At 41.9% G+C, this 22,165-nt stretch overlaps 1 protein-coding gene across 3 annotated transcripts in view; it reads left to right on the forward strand.

Annotated features, from left to right (window-relative positions):
- STON2 (stonin 2) overlaps nt 1-22,165 on the forward strand; it is a 79,602-nt gene that overhangs the window by 44,115 nt on the left and 13,322 nt on the right. The window lies entirely within an intron of this gene.

The raw sequence follows: 22,165 nt of genomic DNA on the forward strand, positions 1-22,165 counted from the left end.
TAACAGGCATTTTGGAGTGAGTTTATCGTTCTGATTTTTCACAAAGGCTGTTGAGAGACTTTGAGGTGTTCAGCTTAGAGATAACAACAGCACTTTAGTGCATGTATTGTTTGAAAAGCAGATTTTTTTTTTCCACAAATCTGATTCTACTCCTAATTTGAGTTAATTGCCGTGCACATTTTAAAACTTTTTTGTATTAGACAAAGGGTCAAGGGACTAATACCGCATGAGGGGAAGAAACTGTTTCCTGAGAAACAAGTTTGCTTCAGTATGTCCATGACATCCCAACACCCCATGCAGTGCTCCATCGTGGTGGCCAGATTAATTATGGACTTTAATTGGGAACAAGAAACAAAAGAAGGAGTCCAGGGGAAGATGACTTCATCTCCCTGATCATGTTACATTGCTGTTTCACACAAAAAGATTGAGGCAACAGGCAGAACAGCAGACAAAATTATCTACGTAAAGGTTTCCCTTGGCTGAGGAGATGAAGGATAAAATGAGAAAAGGATCATTGTTCATCTGGAAAGTCACAAGAGCAGGTCTGAGTTTTCATCTTTTCCAGCCAGCACATTGTTTAAGCCCCACACCTTTAAAAGTTTTTCTTCAAACAGTTTGTCCCTGGGCTAATTTCTCCATCATGTTGTGCCTTAGCCTCAACTTGCTACAAGCCTGGGAATTTTTAGCCTCTGTGAAACAAAAAGGGTTTTTTCTTACACTGATAGAGAAAGCCCTATCTGTTACATGAAGCTGTTACAACAAGGTGCAGGAGGGAAGTGAGCAATGACAGTGTTGCATAAGGGACAGCTTCATGGTTGGCAGACCTGGGGGTATGAGAAAACTAATCTTCTAGCTGCTCTGTCCTTAATTAGCTAATTTCAATGAGTAGTACAGGCTCAAATTTGCAAAGGCCTAGATGGAGAGGCTGGCACAAAGGGGGACAGTATGTGGCCACTCTTAATTTTTTTACCTGAGCAGAGGCATCTAACCACTGATCCTGCCCCCTCGCCTACTGACAGAAATGTACCCCGTTAATAAGGCAGTCGTGTCTCTTCTGCAGGCTGGGAGGCACCAGGTTTGCTGCATGCTGTTCTGCACCTTTCCCACCTGAATGACTCCTGTACAACACGCTTGTCCCTACAGTACCTGATCACGTAGTCATTCATTCCATCATCTAGTCCCCCATTCATCGTTTCATTCACGCTCACCATTAGACCAAAACCCAAAAGTTGTAGCTTGGTCTTTCCTTGTTGATTCTGCACACTGTCACGCTCCACTGTTCAAACCATAAAGCCATTTACCTTCTGCAGTTAATTTAGTGTACTTAAAAATATTTCTATACTGATTTATTTTAATGGTTAAATGTCAAATCAATAATTAATTTGTAAGCCAGATACGTTCTGGCATGATGTCCAAATTATCCAGATAACCTTGCCTTCAAACAATCTGTTTTCATCAGTGTGTCAAAATCCCAAATACATTTTGTTTCTCCATAGTAACCACTAAGGGGAAATGAGAAGAACCTGAGTGACCCTAGAATGTCACAACGGAGCGGAAGGATGCTGGCTCTTGTTCAGAGGCACTGACAGATTGTCCCTGTGGTTTTCAGTCTTACATCCGAAATGCTTGGGGAAGGAGTGAGGGCAAGGATACAGACAATGTAAGCTAAAATGGGACATTTAGGAAGACCCAGAGGTGTATTTGGCAGGTGGAGCACTCCGTGTTGGTGGACCCAGCTGCTTGGCGGGTAGGTTAGGTTTCCTTCTTTCATTTGGCTTTTATGGGAAGAACTGGCAAAAACTTCCTGGGTTGTAAAGTCTAATCCCCTGCTGTCACAAATGGACATATCCTGTTATCACTGTCATAAATTTGTCTTTAAAAGCTGGATTTTTATGCCCTTCATTTTCCTTCTGTAAGACTGCACTAGAATCTCATATACTTCCAATGATCAGAAACTGTCCTCTAATTTATGTCCTTTAGTTTGAGAGAGATATAGGAAAATATTTCCAAGGAGGTACAAAAGTAGAGATTAAAAATGACTGGCTGACTGACTTCTTTAAAATGTGGTAAGTACTTTGCATTTAAAAGTTATCTCTGTATTTACCCAATCTGGAGTAAATCCAAACCAGTTCATCTGAGGAGACAAAAGAAAATCCCAGTCCTAAAACCAGCTGGTGCCTGAAGAGTTAATTGGACTCGGTGATTCAGCTGCTGACACAGGGAACAGCCTGCTCATTTCTTGCAAGGTGATCAGTTGAAATGTTTTGGGGTTTGGTTTGGTTTAGTTTTGCCTCCTAAAAGGTAGCTTTTATACGAAAGAGGAAAAAACCGAAACTTAGGGGTTTTGTTTGGCAGGGTTTAACGTGAAGTTTCGCTCCTGCTGAGCCTACTGCTCCCAGCCTTTCTGTCTGTCTCCCACCTCCAGCTTTTCTGGGTGTGCCAGATCTGAACCTGCACATTTTTTTCATCCCTCCGCCCTGCCCACCCGGCAGAGGGGGACTGATTGGCAGGCGGCGAGCCACGGCTCCTGCTCCGGCACGCCGGGCGCATACCTCCCCGCTCAACTCCCACAGCAGGCAGCCATGGACAAATGCAGGCAGAGGCAGCCAGCCTGACTGACACACCAGCGGCTGGCACCGCGAAACTAAAGTTATCTGAGCCCCGGGTAAGTGCGGCAAGGAGAGAATCCATTCATCTGAGCAATCTGGGTTTAGGTTTTTATATCGGCGGGAGGAGGAGCGTATAAACTTCATTTAGAAGAGAGGTGCTACAGCAGCAGGGGCTGGGTGGGCGGGTGGGTAGATGGAAGGAGGGCTGATGGATGAACTGCAGGGAGAGAAGACTGTAAGAAACATCTCAGCCCATGAAGTCCAAAGGGAACCTCTAACACGATACCACTGACTTGGGAAAGTTTTATTTACAGGAAGACTTTGATGCTGTAAATACTGATAGGATGAGGCAGAGGGCTGACTTTTGGTCCTCCGGGAACAAGTGATTAAAAAGGAGATTGTAAGTTGTATATATACAACTCAATCAGCATGTAATGTCCTCTTGTGCCTTATTCATAGTGCCTACTGCACTGATACAAATGCACCGTGTTTTAAAATCAAGAAGGATGTGGGGGAGGAGAGCAGTTTGGTTCATGAACTTTTGTGGGAGGTTATTTCTTTTCTGATCAGACGGAGGAAAAGTAGGCTGTTTCCTTGTTGATAAAAGCTTCTCTGTGGTGTAAGAAGATGAACCGAAACATACAAAAAAAGCTGTATTAATTTTCTCCAAATATTGCTGAAGGGATAATGGAAATCTGTGTCTGTGCCCACTGAGGTGTTCAAGAAAGGGGAGGTTTGGAAGCAGGTTTTGCTGTGAGATTAACAGCTTTGAGCTGCTCTGTATAGAATTTCAGTGGGTGAGTGAGCAAGTCAGATTCGTCAAGCGCTGCATTGTTAGGGGACTTCAGTGTTTCGGTATTTGTTGAAAACACAAGAAATGCATTGCCCTTGTGCACACAGGAATAAGCAGCTGGATTTACACATTAGTGTACATTTGGAACCAAGTTCTGAAGTGCAAAAATAAAAATTCAGCTATGTTGTGAGCTGTAAGAAAAGATAATTTGATGCAACTCCTTTTTTTCTTTCTCTGTTATTTTTAAACAGCAGTGTGTACTGCAGTATCATTATGTATAGGAACGTGTATGTCTGAGCACTTTGAGATCAAGTTGTGTGAGGACATCCTCACAGATACGATTACATTTGGCCTCCAGACTACTAGCCTGGCTTTCTTTGTAACTTTTACTTTCCATTCCTTACAGTCAATTCCAAAATGCTCAATTCGACATCAACTCTCCATTCTTAATCTAGTTACGTTAATGTTTTGCTGTGAGGAAGCAGCACTAAAATTCATTCAGCTATTTCTAAATTCATCATGCAACAGGTGAGTGAGATGGAGCTGCTTAAATAACTGTTGCTGTATTTTTTCCCATGCAGATTAAAAGGTCAAAAAGCTTTAAAGCGATCACGTAGCTGGAGCTTCTGCGTACCACAAACCATAGCACATCCCTGGCTTAGTTCCTGTGAGAACTAGAATAATCTTACCTGCCTAAAGCACTCCCATGACGTGGGACTTCACTGTGCAGAGTTTTTGGTAAATCAGTTTAATGGTTAATTGCTCTCACTATTAAAACTCTGCATGATATCTAATCTCCATTTCTCCATGTTGCCTTCCAACTATCACATATCACTTAGTAGATCACAGCAATTTTTCTTTTGTAATTTTCTGTGTAGGTGCTTACAGACTGATTGTTCCTGAATCTCCTGCGGAGCAGATTAAATCATAAATACCGAGCTTTTGTCTTTTGCTGTGTGGTAGGGTTTTTATTCCTTTATAGTTATTGTGGATCTTTTTTGAACCCTCCTCAGTTTTTCTATATCCTTGAATTCTGGACAAAAGAATGGGTCGTAATGGTCTGCCGAACCAGGCCATGCTACATACGCAAGTGAAATAATTTCCCTTCTGCTTTGTGTTTCTCTCTTCCTAAATCCTAATATTACAGCAGTTGTTTAGCCTCAGAATTGCGCCAGAGGTGATAATCATCCAAATCTTTTCCAGAATCACTGCTTCTAAAGGTGCCCTCCATCCCATAATGTTGCCCTACTTCCCCCTGGCCCTCCTTACCTGGGTAAAATCCATGCACATTATCCCTAAGTACATGCTATTGAACATACCATTCACGGTAAAACACATTTACAGATGACAGTAAATGAGATGTACAAAATTATTTCCATCTAAAAGTGGCTCCTACTGGCTCCCTTTTGTCTCTTTAGCAAAATTGCTGCTCGCAGAATACAGGAGTTCTGCTTTACATCTCTTTTATCTGCTGCATCGTGCAGAGTGCAGACAGCCTAACCAGCCGAGGAGCGTTTTCAGTGAGTAGTGAAATCTGCTTGGCATCTGGCCGTCCACGGGCAGACGTGGCGATCCCCTTTCCAGGTGGTCCCTTGCTAGGAAGTGAATGAAGTCGTGTAGCTGAAAAGTATCAACCTGAACTTTCTCCTTCACAAATGTAAGCCAAACTCCAGAGCTTTTCCGAAGCTGGAAGCTCTTCAGTTGAGCTTAGCTTATTGTCTGTTTTGCAGCTGCCTCAGCACGTACAGGTTCCAGCTGGGACCAACAGAGAATCACTGAAATGTTGTCAGGAGGGCTGATCCAGGAGACTTTCTGTCCTGACCTGAAGTTCAGATACTTTCATGAGAGCTCCTGTTCTCAAGAGATTTTCAGTCTGCTTTGCAGGCCAAAAAGACAATGAAGAAACGCTCAGGCTTCGGTGTACTTAAATGAACGTAGTTTACAAACTCTTGGAGTAGACAGCTGCTGCAGGCAGGATCCTCGTTGCTCCCACCAAATCAAAAGTAAGGCTGCTCTTGGCTGAGAAGGGAATTGCTTTGTTCCCTCCATTTCTGTACCCGGGCATCACAATGAATAAGAAAGGAAATAAGCGGATAGCAATTGAGCTTTTTTTTTTTTTTTTTTTTTTTCCATCAAAGATCATAAAAAAATGTCTTGCCTATCACAAAAGCAACCAGAAGTTTTCCATTTGGACAGCGAGTCTTAGGTGTGGACTGTATAAATCTGCATAATCTAGAGCTGCATGTACACACAGAGACTCGATGCTGAGAGCCAAGAGTTAGTTAAAGCCAACAGGATTGCAGTAACTGCCCTCCTATTAAACTCTACCCTGATTTTACAGAGGATAATGCTATCTATATTTATTCTTTGTGCTCGGGAAGTGTTTGCCACTTCCATTAAATGACTTGCTAATGGTTCACACTGTAACATACTGTGCAGGAGAAAGAGATAAAATATGCAGGATTAGTTCTTGCCATATGTTAAAGTTGCAAAACCACCACTCGGCATCCCTGATCAGCCAGAGCTTCCTGGGAAATGACTACAACCAAGGACATCCCGCGTTTTCTCCACGATTTGTGGTGGACCCAGAAGGATGCCAGTTCCAGGCATGCTACATTTTTAACCTGTTTGGTGCTTGTTATTTTGAGCTATTTCAAATTCTGTAATTAGTGCCAAGGCTTGCCTGTACAAGCAAATACCGCAGAGGAACTCCCTTCATGAAAGCTACCCTGCACCCACCCTGCACCAACCTCGCACATCAGATCTGTTCCCGCTACCTTCCCCGTCTAGAGGAGACACCACTTACCCCAGCATAGCCATCCTGCCTCCCTGGCCTCGCTGGTGGAGAGCAAGCAGGGGGTTAACATTTCTTCCTATTCATTAATGCCTGTGCATAGCCCTGTGGCAGTGGGAGGGGGCAGCCCCGGTGGGGGGGGGGGGCAGCCAGCGGCCACTGGTCCTGCCCATTCACCCCGCTGCTATAGCAACAGGTTGGGAATGCCTCCGCCTGGCCATCCCTGCCTCCATTCAGAAACGTCTGGTTTGCAGGCAGCTTTATTGTCTGCCGGACAGTTGTCTTTCCATCAGCTTCCAGCCAAGCAGCTTCTTCCCCAAGACAAAAGGCCCGGCACAAAGACGAGACTAAACAGGGCTAAAAGTTTAAAGGGGGGGGGAATCCCCTTAATTTATGTTTTAACTGTAGGGGAGAGCAGAGGAAAATAATTCTGGCTTCTCCTAAATGATAGTTAGTGAAGGAGGAGAGGGGCCATAATTAGGTTTTGCTGGGATTCAGTAATCGCTTCCTGTTGCCTCATGAAACTATTCACAAGGAGCCCAGCTCGCCCACAGGACTGTGCGGCACAGTTTCTACCCCGGCATAGTCAGGCTGCTGCCGTCTGACAGCTGCTTGGATCCTATAATAAAAGAGTTGGCTTACAGTTTGCTTTATGGGTGAACCAATTTTCATATCCAAAATCATCAGCAGAGCTGACCTCAAGGAAGAGTTTTGTTCAGATCCAGCTCAGAGAGCTCAAGCGCAGACTTTGCCACATTTCAAGTAGGTATCTTGTTTTCTGGGGTTGCCCCCTTATGTTGTGGTGCACAGATAATGGGGAAATTTAGCGGGCAGGATACTACCGAGTTAGTAAATACAGGATTTAATCTTCCAAGCTGTCAGCATTTCTAGAACATTAAAATTCTGGTTCAAATAAACACACTCCCTTCCAGTACAATCTCTTTCCTTGTCCCAAGCAGAAATACGCTTTCATTAAGGCAGAGCAAGGACAGAATTCTCCTTCATGACTTCAAGAGCTCATATGCACATTTCTTAACAAATCCTACAAAAAATACCATTTCACATGCGATGTTAAATTCAAAGCTTTCCATAAGGTGCATGTCCTTGTCCACACGACCAGCCTTTTTGTTTCCACCATTTGACATTGATCTGACCTAGATGAGTGTATGAACCTGCGAACTGGGGAGAGCTAGCACAAAAGATCAGATTACATCATGTTCCTAAGCCCCTTTAGATATTTCTTCTAGACTTGTTAACCTACTAGAAGTCCACTGATGGTACATTTTCAACTGACATCTATTTCTGACACTTTATCTATGTACTTTATCCACCATAGCCAAGTAAGCCAGTGGGCAAAAAAAAAAATTCCCCCCAACTCCTCATTTCCATAATATTTCATGTTTCTCATGAAGAAAAAAATCTCTTTTGCTAGGAAGTCAACAGCTTGTTTCTTGAAGTGTTAGAATATAATGCTCACTAGTGAACTGAGGCAGTCATTCTTGTCCATAGCAGTGTTCTCCTTCTTAGGCAACTCCTGTCAAATCTCCTCCACCAGTCAGTGACACTATATATTAAGATACTGCTTTAGGGTACTTTAATTACCTGTTAAGTGTTTGTTGCCCATTCATTTCTCGAATGTCCATTTCATCTGTTTATAAGAATACATTAATAATTATTTTTTCATTTTATAATCTGGGTACCTTTCTCTTCAAGCTTAATAAAGTCCTCACATTATCTTATTATCCCACGTTCCTCGTTTCTCTAGTCCTTGTTGTTTCCTTTGGGCAGACCTCAGTTCTTTCAGGGCTCTTCTGCAAAATCTCACGTGGCCCTTCAGAAAGCCGTGCTTTGTTTACAGGGCACAGCAGCTGTGGGGCCCCTCTTGTTTTCCTTCGCATCAGTCACATTCTGTGTTCAGCAGCTCTTGTCTCTCAGCCACCGCCCAACCAGCTACGCAGTTTGGTGGCAGTAAGGTTTCCTGTCGCATTGTTTTTTGGGGGGTTTGTTTTGTTCTTTTTTTTTCCCCCAAATACTGTCCTGTACCCTGAAGACCTGCTAGGTCTCATCCACATTTCAAGAATGCAGAAGTTTATTTCCACTTAGCTTTCTGTGGTGTATTTCATACAGGGATTGCTCTGACACTGTCAGAGTCCTGTTCCATCTGGCCCCTCTAACCTGCCTAATTCCTAGTAACTGCTACCCCAGGACAGAAATTTTCAGGATTCCATGTTCATCACCTTGAAAGCTGATAACTTACTGTTTCACATGTGTGTGTAGACACATATATGGCAAGGGGCTCACTAAGTAAGATGGCTGACACTTGAGGTCTCATCTTTTAATGTTTTCCACTCTTTGTTTCCATCTTACAAAGAAAAAGAGATGACTTGGCAAAGCCACTAGCTGAGTTCCTCTCCCTCTGCACCCCCATCAAAAGAATGGGGAGCGTCATTTGGGGAAGGAAGAGGACACACAGCCAAGACTCGGCGGCGATGCGGGGAACTAAAACTTAACAGCAAGAAAAGAAATCAGCATGGCTGAGAAGTCATGCAAGGCTAGCATAAGGGAATTTGGGTCCTGTATACCCTGTGTTTGCCCCCAGGCAGAATCACAGCTTGGAGGGAAGATGCCTACCAGAGATGGGAAGATGGGAAGTTACAATTTGTGCAGAGAGGAAGGAAATATGGGTTTCCTCTTCGCTTGTCGCCACAGAGCACTGTGGTAACTTCATGAGTTACTTCTTTCCATTCTTCATGCGTGGTCTCTTTTGGTGAAACTCTCACATTTAACAGTGAGGCCCATGCCTTTCTGTTTGCTGTAGTCACGCCAGCATGGCCCAAGGGAGAGAGGAAGAAACAGCTTGTTGGATCATTTCTGTTTGGCTGCTTCTATGGAGTGACCCTAAGTAATCCTATGTACCGTGGTGGCTACAAACACACACACAAAAAGGAAAAACAAAACTCCAAATGACATAAGATAGATAACAGCCCAGTATTCGGTTCTGTTGATTTCCTGCAATTGTGAATAGCTGCACAACAGCTGGGCTTTTATGGTGGGAGCCTGGGCTGAGGGAAAGGCTGCGCCAAGGGAGTCCCAGACCTGGAACAGATGAGTGTGGAAAGGGGGGAATGGCCTCATCAATCAGAGCAATACATCGTAAAACAAGCCATTCCATCATAACAGCCTCCCCGGCTGGTCAGCAGCTGCCTTGAGGTTGGAGATGAGGTGCTGATAGCACCATGGGACAATAACAAGACTCTCAGACTGGGTCAGAGGGCCGTATAGCAGGAGCAGTTAACTAAAATGTATTTGGATGAACGTGCTGACAAGTTTTCTGTCTTCCGCCATCCTTGGGAGTCCTTTCGTTATGTGCATACAGACGGTGAGATGGGTCAGCTCCGTTAGTTTCCAAAGTTGGCTGAAGTTGTCTATAGCGTGGTTGTGCTAGTCAGACTGGCAGGGCAGGCACGAACTCTGCCGATAGAGCTGTGCTTTAACAAACACTCTCCAAGAGAGCCCTTGTAACATCACTATAGTTTTCCTGGATGGCAAAAACTGAGAAGTGTCACCATAAAGGAGGCTGAAGTTAGATTACCACCAGTGGGAATATTTCTTCTTACTATGTCCTGTCTCCCTAAACCACCTTGCTCAGCATATATCCAAAACATACCCTTATTCTGCCCCTCTACTCTGCTCTTGTGAGACCCCACCTGGAGTACTGCGTCCAGCTCTGGGGGCCCCAGTACAGGAGAGACATGGAGCTGTTGGAGGGAGTCCAGAGGAGGGCCACAAAGCTGATCAGAGGGCTGGAGCACCTCTCCTGTGAGGACAGGCTGAGAGAGTTGGGGTTGTTCAGCCTGGAGAAGAGAAGGCTCCGGGGAGATCTAATTGCAGCCTTCCAGTATCTGAAGGGGCCTACAGGAAAGATGGTGAGGGACTGTTTGTCTGGGAGTGTAGGGACAGGACAAGGGGTAATGGGTTTAAGCTGAAGGAGCGTCGATTTAGATTACATATTAGGAAGACATTCTTCACTGTTAGGGTGGTGAGGCACTGGAACAGGTTGCCCAGAGAGGTTGTGGATGCCCCATCCCTGGAAGTGTTCAAGGCCAGGTTGGATGGGGCTTTGGGTGACTTGGTCTAGTGGAGGGTGTCCCTGCCCGCAGCAGGGGGGTTGGAACTACATGATCTTTAAGGTCCCTTCCAACCCAAACTGTTCTGTGATTCTATGAAAGGCCTGAAGAGGTGAAACCCAGCAATGCAGCACTATGACTCAACCCTGGAACTGCTTTAGCAACAGTGTAATACGGATTTTGAAGACAAAGTTTATTTCCAGAATAAAGGGGTGCCTGTCTGACTAACAAGCATGTTTCAGTATCTATCGCAGCGAGAGTTTGCTTTCCAAGGTCTTAGTAACTGTTTGGAAACTACAGGGTTTCTCTCAGTATTTTCACTCAATGCAAAGCTTTTCTTGTTAGGGATCTCTGAGCAGCCTACTTTTGTTATCTCAATTTCTACTTAAGAAAATATTTAGGTCTTTCAGGTGCACAGTTAAAATAGCAGGTATAGTCTTCATGCCCTTACAGACCCAGGTTGAGGAGTAACCCCATGCCCACCTTACATTCCTGGTAAACTCCCAAATCTCTCTCCATTTTATAACTGTTCTCCAGCCCACCTTACCACTCGATCTTCATGTCTCAGGCTGTTCTTTATCCCAGTCCTTGTCATTTATTTGAAGCAAAATCAGGCATGAAATACTTCGCTTTTTTAACAAAATAATAGGGGTGTTTTCTGTATTTTGTTTTTGTATAAGAACATGTCTCCCAGATCATAATTTTTAGTGTTCCAACATCCAACATTGTGCAAGGCAGATGCATTAAAAAAATAACTGGATTTTAAATCATTAATTCATATGATAGCTTCCACTGAGAACTGGACAGATATATTCTTTCTATCTATCATCAGTTTTGCCCCCAATTAATATCAGGTCAGTCTTGGTAGAGGGAACCATGCCATACACTCTTTAGAAAAAACGGTATTTGTCATACTTAGATCTCAGATTAGAGTATTGCTGACTGGTAACTAGAGGCCTTTTTGGCTTACCTCCAGTGTTTTTGGTGGACGACTCCTTGTTTCTTGATAATGTGGATAGTGCTCTGTTGCTCAGCGTATGGGAGGAACAAACAGTAAGAAGCAAATGCCCAGCATTTCTCCTTGCAGTTCACAGCCAGTCCTCTACTTAAGCATCCAATCTCAACTGTTTGGTGCAGCTTCTTCACCTTGCTATTTGTTCTATCCAGACACACCTACTTGCAAGTACCCAGCGCACAAGGAAATTCCTTGGCATGCATGAGTTAAGTTTTGCTCAGCCAAGGGCCACAGCTTCTACCGTCTCCAATTATTTTATTCCCTACAGGAGCTCCCTTGCTTCTTCCATTTATCCTGCATGGTCCTTAGAAAGCCCACAAGCTTTCACATGACTTATGATAGCCTATTCATCAAATGCACTTGACAACAGCCATTAACACTTTCCATTACATCAGTATTTTTGCTTTGCTACAGAGAGGAAACTTGCAGAGCAGAGGGCATAAATTTCTAGCTGAAGGTCACTTAGACAACACATAGTTCAGGTGAGCACCTAAGCCTTTTCCTATGTCATAACTTTGCATCATGCTGCTTCTCAAGCACCTATAATTATCATTATTTGTTGAGGATGGGGATGTTGTGTTGGCAGGTGCATCCTTAGAGATATGGGTCAGGCATTACACGTAGATCAGGCTGTCCTTTCTGTTTTCTCACACTATTTCCAGCTAGTCTCCTTCAATCCTTTGTGTTATGTGTCAAAAATCCCTCCAGGAATTAAAGAAAAACAAATTCACCTACACACGGCTTTGTTATAGCTCCTCTCACCTTTGCACTGAGCACCTCACCTGTTAATTCATAAAAGTTCACTGTAGCCTGGAGCTCCCATATGCTTTGAGTCAAGAAGGACTGGCCAAACTGGCTACCCTCACGTAGTTACATGGTCTTCTCTGCACTTTAAGCAGAAAATGTTTGCATAACAAGCTACAGGGGGAAAAAATATTAGCATAAGCTTCAGGCAAAAGTGGAGCACTGTTAACTTCCATAATTTATATGTATCACCTGTGTTGTCTATGGAACAAATCGGTCTTTAGAGTTCATCAGGTAACTAAATTATTAAAATATGTAGCTGAAGTTGAAGTTTCCACAGAGCCTTACATTAGAAATTGGGAAATGGGTCTTTGGGTTTTTTGAAATAACAGCAGTGGCATAACTTGTAAATCATTTTGATGTTGCTCAGGATAAAGGTAGTGTATAAATATAAGATTACCTCTTGCACAGATAACCTGAGATATACAGACAAATCTGGCAGACAGGATGTGAGCTGCTGACTTGATATGATATAAAACTTGATCCTGGGAAATGCCTTGGGTGCTGGAATGAGGAAGTTGGTGCTACTATTTTTAAATGTTGTGGTGAGCCAGAAGTGTTGGCAATAGTGCATTTTGAAGATGTAAAATAACAAATGTCTATTTTTTCTCCTTCTTCCCCCGAATCACCTTTTTCTCTGCAGTATAGAGGTTCAAATCTTTGTCTAACAATATAAATTATTTTGTACCTTTTTATGTCAGTCATCAAGCAAAACACACTCCTTCTTTCCCTGATATGCCTTGTCCTGCCTCTTTCTAAATGATGTGCAGAGATGGCCATCAGTGTTTATTTTTGTAAGCAGTCACTTGAGCACTGGTACACGCTTTTTCAACATCCCTGTGTACTGACTTGTCTTTTCTTGCTACAGAATCATCATTAGACTGAGCAGATATGTGGGGTGATGTTGGCTTCAGTCATGCAGGAACTGCCCACCTTGGAATTAGAGATCAGCCAGTTATTTTGCAGTGACAACCAGGTTGTCATCAGCTGGTGTTACTATTTGTGGTCACTACCAGTACAGTTTCTGAACTGATGCAATAGCAAACCCAGAGTGTTTCAGACACTTAACACATGTGATGGTCTCCTGCCTTCAATTTTTCTATGGCTATGGGAACATTTCTCGCATTTATTCAACAGAGCCAGGCCCCCATGCTTATGCAGTATTGCAGCTGCCTTTTGGATCCATAACTTGATGCGTGAGACCATAGTGTGTTGCTTTGCAGTCAAAGGTTATGCTGCTTAATGGGACGCCAAATTCTGAGAGGATCCGCTAGCTGGCACATCTCCACCTGCAATCTGGCACTGCAAATGTCAGGCTTACTCCACATGGTACTATCATCTCAAGCACTGAAGACAAAACTTAAGAGGTCTGCAAACCTCTGTATCTTGTTACCAGTCCATCATATATTGCTTGTAAAATTATGGCATAATGAAGTAGAATATCGTCTGCGTATGAGAGATTTATGTAACTGCTCTTTGCAAAAGAGCCCTTGTTCAATGGATGCTAGTATCGGCTCCAACAAGCTGGAGTGGCATTGTCTTTGCATTTGTAGGAATGGCTACAGATTTATTCTGCTTGCCAAATATCATTAACTTCCTGAAACATCCTGGGCTAGCAGGAGCATTTCTCTATCCTTATTTGGTCTCAGAGTATTTCTTCACAACCTTGTCTCGGTGGTGGTTCCACTATTGAGATATGCTGCAGGTACTGCTGATTAAAATCAGAGAGCGAAGCAGACTTCTGTGGAGAGAAGCAAAGTCCAAAGTACATTCAGAGGCAAATTGACTTCGTTTATTTTCGCCAGTGTACCTTGAAAGTTACTGTTTCTGAAAAATGCCATGTGCGTGTCTTCCGTCGTTCTCATTTGCTCCTTGTTCTCCTCTTGGATGAAAGATGAAGCAGAGGGATTCATTCTTCTCCAGAGAACCTGTTGTTCTCTTATTGATCCCTCTGCTGGAACAGGTTCAGCTTTGTGTTTCCCAGCTCTGCTCTGTCATCTCACACACAGGCTTTATCTAGCCTAGCCAAACTGGGAGCACAAGTTCTCCGATGGTAGTAATAATGACTAAAGCTAATGTGTAGTCATAGTCTTGGTAACCTCTAGCCTGAGCACACCTTGCTGAGAACAAAGTTAGGTGACATAGTGGTAAAAATATGTCAGTCGTATCTATGCTATGTCTTCAGGGATGAAAACGAAGTTGCTTTCTAATGAGTCATGTAGGTATGCTTAGTTGCTAAGACGTTTACTTTATGAGTATATTATATTTGTTTAATAGAAATATGTTCTAAGGGAAACCAAGCAGGTTTTAATGCTTCCTCCACCAGTTAAGTGAGATCTGTTCACAACTTGGCTTAAATGTTTCTTAATTATAAAACAATAGTATTATGTGACATATATATTGTGAATTCTTTGAACAGGTATAGTCTTGTCTAAATCTTGTAAAAATCTTGAAGAGTTCTTCTAATTATACCAGTCTTAATGTACCACCTTCTGGCCAGCTAATGGAAGCACATGAACTGATCTTCAGGAAGAATGCGTGCTTTCTAGATCTATGACTCTCAAATGGGTTTAAATCAAAAAGCCTTCTTTTCTGTAACAGTTTTGGGACCTATTCCTACCATTGTTTAAACCTAAGAGGAGAACTCCACTTTTTCTAAGTATGTTACAAGAACAAAACATTTACTTCAATTTCTTTACTGAAAAAAAAAAAAAGAACAAAGCAAGCTGCCTTTAAGTGATAAACTGCTTTTTCTTAGAGTACCTGATTTCTTCTAGCTAGGAGAGTTTTATTCCCTTTTAAAGTTCATGATTGCCTCTAACTTATTGCCGTGTAATTTCTACCTGACATGAAGATCGAACGGTTTCTTCAAGACATTAACAACCTTGTCCATGACTTGTGTGAACTATGTCTAATTTGTAATCTACTGTTCAAATGATAAATTGGTATTAATTGGAGACCCAGGCATACAGGCACTTCTATTTCAAAGCTGTGTATGTATCTTGGCTGCAATGTTTTGGTGATTTATCAATAGGTTGTGTGTTTGTTCTTGGCTGTAATTCTGTCTAAGAGTATTAGTACACTAACTTCTAAGTGTTTACAGACTAAAACCTAAGCAGTATATTTGGAAAATACACTTTCTGCTGTAGGAATCTAATTTACCAGTTTTGTGCACGAGGTGTGTTACACACGTTTGGTTTTGTTTTAAGACTTGCCAGATCCATTCTGATTGCCCAGCCTACTGCACAGTACAGACAGCAGAACATGTAAGAAACTTTTACAAAACTATAGTTATAGCCTAGAGCAGGCGGCGTAGCTGAGATCTGTACAAGAAAACTGTACATACATTACGAGTTGCTGAAATATTGTTTCAGTTATTTCATATCACATCTGAAATTATTTGGGGGTTTTTCATGAGCCAGAGTTTTAACTAACACAATTAAATAATGCAGGAAAGTTTAAGTTGCAAACTGTTTTTGTTATCTTGAACATTTTCTTTACTGAACGAATAATGACAGGGCTCTGATTGAATTTCAGTCTACATTTAGTTTCTCCGGTTGAAAAAACAGAGGAGAGGAAAACAGGTGAGACAAAAAAAAGGCACTCAAATAGCATCATAGATAGCTGATTGCAATGCGACTTCCAGCTGCAACTACCACTGTCTTATGAGTAGTCTGATAATGGTTTCTTAATGGTTAGGTCAGGCTCGGGTTGTTGGGAAGATGTTCTCTTCCCTCTCCAAGCAGCAAGAGGCAGCATGAGTGAAGGAGACACAAGGCAAATAATTCATGGCAGTGGAGTACAATAAGCATGAATGCCTGAAATGCAGCATTCCTACCTTCCCATAAATACATATGTTTGTGTACATATAGAATAATAAGAAAATGTCAAAACATGAACGAACAAAGTCCACAAATACTTCTAGGGTCCTTTAAGATAGTACACGGAGGTCAGTCCTTTCCAACAGTTTTCTTGCAATATGATGGTTGCTGCAATCTAGCTGTGACAGGCTGAGTCATAATTTGCTTGTATTTCATCTTCAGTTTAGTATCTGCATGATGGCTTACATTTAAAATGAAATATAGCAGTTCTTATAAAGATTAGAGACTCATGGGGATAAATTAATTGAACATAGATGAAATTCATTGTGTTTTAAATAAAGCTGGAAGCTCTGTGATAAAACTTCTTTGTAACTTCAGATGATTTAACTTCTTTTGACAATTAAACTTCTTTTGGGACTTGTGATGAATGTGCAACAGTTAACCAAGCAACAGGCATCATACTTAAGTAGTCATTAGCTCACTGCTGGGAACAGACTATGTAGTACTGCAGATTTGGGATAAAACTACACCAGGTTTAATCAGGCCACTGATTTATATGGCCTAAATTTAGACACCCAAGTTCAAGGAGATGTAGTGATAGAATATGACAGAGTATGATGAACTGAAAAGTTATCTAAGGATGAATCCAACATGATCTGAGAAGCTTGTCAAGTGGGAGGAGAAGGAATAACAAAGGGAACCGTAGAGATCAGGTCTGTGACTTCAGTCTTTCATCTTGCACCTTCTCCTGATGGTTACTTAGTCTGTGATGATTTTGAAATGTCTCTTAGCTGTGCCATAAAGTATGAGGTTAAAAACATAACTTTTGTATTAACAGTTCAACACACTGGAGAACTAGATTGCTGTTCAATTTTTGTATGTGGTGTGTTCAGCAGCAGGGGTAGAGGGCAAGGACTGTGCGACCAGTCATCTCTTCCACACATCAGATCTTGTAGAGACACTCAAAATCTGCAGGAATGCTTACAAATCTATATTCCAGCCCGTCGGGTGTTGGTGGTCAACGGGTTTGGGGCTTTCCAGCCCCTCCCCATAATCGTCTTTCATGGAGGCAAGGTGATTGCCTCTTCTTCTGTCTCCAAAGCCTATTCTGAAGCTCACGGGAAGAAAGTGTCCGGCAGGTTGGGAAAGGACATTTCTAGGTAGTCCCTTAATGCTACTATATGCTGATAGCATATCCCAGGAAGCACGTGGAGGTAATAACTGTTATCCTCACAGGGATATCCCCTGTGCAAAATAAGCAGGTAGTAACTTCCCATTGACAAGAAGTCTTCTGTGCTTTGAGTTGCAGATCCTTGCAATCGATTTCCCTGGCACTTTTCTACTGTAGCTTTATTTAGCTAGAGAAGGTTACGCTGATGTCTGCAGCAGTAACAGATTCGATCTTCCACCATCAACAGAGCTGTGAAAAACAGGAAAGCTTACAAAAACAGGCCTGGCTTCATAGCTTGTACCAAACTTGAAACTCTTTGCAAATGCATAGATATAACAGAAATATTAATTGAATTAGTTTGTAAGTTTATGTCCAACTCTGTGACATTGACACACTTAGACTGTGTTGCGTGAGAGTCCTAGAAATGTACTGAATATTGTAGTAACAGAGGAACAATCACTGTTCCACATTTAACACTCTCATTGTCAAAAATTACAAAAAGTGGGAAGAGAACCGGAAGCTGCAATGTGATGCAATAGTGAGGAAGCATTTTCCCAGAGCCACATAGCAGGTTGGTGGCAAGGCTGGAAATAGGAATTCAGTTGTATCAGTTCAGAACAATAGCTCACTCACTTTAAATATCTTTTAAATTATGCTCTCTGTCTTGGGAGCATCAGAAACACAAGAGACCACCAAAAAAAAAATAATGTACAGACACAGTTGTTGTGACTTGGTTATGGAAAAGAAATGCAAGGAACCGACCAGATATGGACATCACAGAAAGTATGTGAAAGTATAACCTTTATCATGGAGAGATAACTGCACAACAACCTAGTCCATGATTTCTCCCATATTTTGTCTATCTGTGCTTTCTGCTTTTCTGTCATTGCTTATACAGAGACAATACAGGTTTTGTAACTGGCATCCTCTCGACCCGGCTGATCTCTAATAAAGGCCACATCTGAAGTACTACCTGCCTGTATATCAATGTCTGGTGGACTTTATGTAGATCATTTTCCCAGCAAGAGTCCTAGAATAGATCCAGCTATGCCCACTAAGCAATGCTTACTTTGTGTGAGGGACTGGTGTTGGCTGCACCAAGGAAGCAAGTACCCTGATGGAAAGTGTGACCATGTTAAGGGTATGCCTCTACTACAGACTAAAGTGTAAAGCAGAGCTATCTGAATGAAATGTAAATTAATATATTCAGGTAACAGAAACAGTTATGCCATGAAGCTCTGAGCTAATTTCTCTCAGGAGGCAAAATAGATGAGTACTCAGAAATTTGAAAATCCAGGCTTTTTCTCAGGTCCATTTCTTAAAGTCATTATCTGCCTTTCTTTCTGAAAGGTGTGTAACACTCTCAGATCTTCTTCCTACTTCTGTGGCACAGTTTTGGTCATAAACAGTTTGCAATATCGATGTCCTTTAGCAGCTGGATGGCTGCCTTTCCCCCAGGCATAAGTAACATGAAACTACCTGGTGGTTTTGGCCAAAACAGTTGAAACAGAAAAATGAAAAGATGATACAATAAAGGGAACCAAAGCCTTATTTCCTTGTAGTGAGTCACAAGAGGCCAATCACAGAGAGATGTTCTACATCCATTATAACAAAGCTGTTTTCCAGTTTATCATACTGAAATGATTAACCATTTTGCTACTGAACATTTGCAAAGCCAACAAAACATTAAGAGGCCTGTGGACCAAAAAAAAAAACCTTACAGTGCAGATATTGGCATTTTATTGTTCACTGGAGACTTAAGTTTCCAAATTATTTAATGGCTTAGTAATGATGTTCAGGCATGTATGTAGTAAGGTACAGCCAGTGCTGGCTGCAGCCACCACTTATGTGGGAGAATGAATGCAGAGATGCATAGTTACATGGGCAGCCTGAGGCTGCTTGCCCCAGAGCTCACGTGGTGTTGGTGTCACTGGGAAAGAAGACAGAGATACTGTCCCCTTCACCTCCTTGGTAAATCTGCTCCGCTGTTTTGTAGCTGGCTGGAGCAACCTCTCAGGGTGGAGTGTGACAAAGTCAGACGATTAAAAGATACTTTAATTTTGCAAAGTAAACACCTATCAAAGTCATTTGCTTAGGAAAGCAAAGTCAGTCGGTCAAGAAGGGAAAAGCAAGTGCTTTGCTTTGGTTGCTTCTTCCTTTTTTTAATGCAGATGTAGTCTTTCTCAGTTAGGAGTAACTCTGGGTTGAAGACTGTCCGCACCCCATAAGCAAGCTATCATCTTGATTTATTTTGTAGGAAGGAATTTTGAAAACAGTTGTGAAAGCAAGAAGTTAATCTAATCTAGGGAACCACTTTCTTAAGTGTCCTCTCCCAGACCTGCTGGGGTGCTGCCAAATCTAAGGACGTTCACATTTTAAACTTTATCACCCATGTTCAGGAACTCATCAAAAGTCAAGAAGGGAAAAATCTGAAGTAATTGTCTATGCCATCCTCTAGCAATGTCAAGATTTTTCACTGTGCTGTACTTGCCTTTGCAGCAGAGGTTCCAATATTTCTCTTTGGATACCCACACTATTTCATCTAGTTCTCAGGAACTTTCTTGGGATGCTTAGATGCATTAGCATGTTGTTATTTTTATCCTCCCTGCTATTAATTATTCTCTTACAGACAAAGCTAAAAACCTGTCTTTTCTAGAACCATCTCTGTATTCTTCAAATATTTGTAAACCCAACCATACGGTTCTTTGGCAGCAGAAGAGTGTACTTTTGATTTTAGTTTGGGAAGGAAAGATTATTTCACTTCTCAAATTTGACAGTTCCACATACCAAATCACATAACAGTTTATTGATTTTTTTTCTAGAAAATAAAATTACACAAATTATTACATATACGAAACCATCTCCTCTTAATGCTTCTGCTGTATTTCTGGGCATCTGGATTGAAAAAAAAATCATTTTATAAAACTTGTTCGGTTTAGAAGGAATTTTTTTCAGGTGATTTCTCTGTGTTTTTTACATGGACTCTCAAGGAGGTCTTCTGATCTGCCTCTCTCAAACTTACCAGAAGTGTTAATACTTTATTTATGGAATCACATTTGGTTTCTGCAATTCAAAAGCTAAGATACAGGAAGAGGGAAAATGGTAGTTGCAGGCAGCAAAGAGGTGATCTGCTCTTAAGAAACCCTGACCTTAGAAACATAGGACTGTTAGAAGTCCTAAAAGAAATGAGGAATGATTTCCCAGAACCACCATAAAAACAGAGACGCTTACCCAACTATTTCATTGCCTTTGCTTTGCTTCAAAGGACTACACGCTTGCTGACCAAAGTACTGGAAAGGCATGAGACAACATAGAAGGTATTGGTGTGGACCTGCGGATCAGAACTACGTCAGCTTATTCTTGGTGGATTTTTTATTACTTTCTTACTTAGGGTGTGGTCATGGATGATAAGCAGTTGGGGTTTTTCCCCCCCACACAAATCTATTCATAATCTTATGGCAAAACTTAACAGATAAAGGACCCACCACTGTACGCAGTGGTGCAACCAGTGGCAGGGACTACAGAGAGGCATTGTGCAAAGCTGGAAGTGAAATGGCAGGGTAGAGAGGAAAATCTGAGAAATTGAGATTGTGCCACTTATTTTCAAATACACTTTGCAATGCATGGATAGTCTGTAAAAGCTATCTTTTCTTGTTATTGTTTTGTTATTATTGTGGCTTGAAAAACAAATTGGTATCATTCTGCTTCACATATAATTTTCAATTATAATAACCCTTACAACTTGAATGATGTGTTTTGTAGATCAAAAGGTTGGGTGAACTTCCGTACAGCTGGGATGAGAGGCCCAGAAAATCAAGTTACCCAAGACATTATAATGAGCTAATGGCAGGACTTTGGCTAATATGAATATTCCCTATTTCATGTTCTAAATGGTAACTGGAATAAAAATTCAAATTGTCCATTATGGTTGAAGCAGAATGGAAATCAAGCCCATCTTTTTTTGGAACTGGTGGCAAGATAAGTAATGATTTAAATAGTTTGTTGTTGTTAAGGTTGTAAAATATGCTCAAATCACAGGTGTACAGCCATACCAAAGTGCTAGATTTTACAGTCTCTTTTCTGCTTGTACTGAAGAACAGTGACTTGTGTAAAAGATGGGATCTGTATATCTATCAGAAGGAAAAGGCACAAATGCTAGCAGTGCTGTATCATATGCAGACAAACCCATGGTGCAGCCGCAGACTATAATTTCAGGCTGGCTGCTCATTTTGAGGAGCACTCTGATTCATTAGCCCAGTGGGAAGAAAATAGGAAGAACACCCTTTAATTTCTGAACTCTGAGAATTTATGCTCATTTTGGAAGACACCTTATTACCACTGCAGCTATCTCCTCCAGAAAGAGCTGGGATTGAAATAGCACAGTGTGATACAGGCTTCTGGGAAGTGTCTTGGCAGAGCCTGAAACTAGGAAAATAGCAGTCAAAGGTGCCACGTCCTGACAGAGGATGAGGACAGCTTCCACAATACAAGTCAAAAATATGTTTTTCCTTATCCTGACGTACATCCCTAGATCACAGCTTCTCTGAGAGATTTTTCAGAGATATCCAAGGACTGACAAACTCTTTCCCACTGGGTAAGCCAAAGAGTCTTTTTGCTGAACTGATCCTGGGCAAAAATGCCACCTAGGCACCATTTATGGTGCCTTCACCATATCCCCATATGTTTTTGTGGTAACAGCAAATGTGCAGCCAACTTTGTGGGGACAGAGCGGAGAAGTGCTCTTCCTCAAGGTTCTTTCCCTCTCCTTACTGGATTCTTCTCTAGGTACAGGGACAGAATGGGGAAAAAATGAGAACAAGAGTGAGAGGGAACAAAACAGGCAAATGACAGAAGGTAAGTGGAGAGAAGTGCAGTCTAAAGTTTAGAGAGGGAAGTTTTTAAAAAATCACTACAACATGTGGGCTGAGTGTCTTTTTTAGGTCATTATGTTGGAATGAGAGCAGTACAATCATTGCTGTCATTCCTTTTGTCTTTCTTACTGCATTCGTTTTCTGTGTGCAACTGTATTTC

This window comes from Balearica regulorum, chromosome 5 (genome assembly GCF_011004875.1).
Source record: "Balearica regulorum gibbericeps isolate bBalReg1 chromosome 5, bBalReg1.pri, whole genome shotgun sequence".
NCBI lineage: Eukaryota > Metazoa > Chordata > Aves > Gruiformes > Gruidae > Balearica > Balearica regulorum.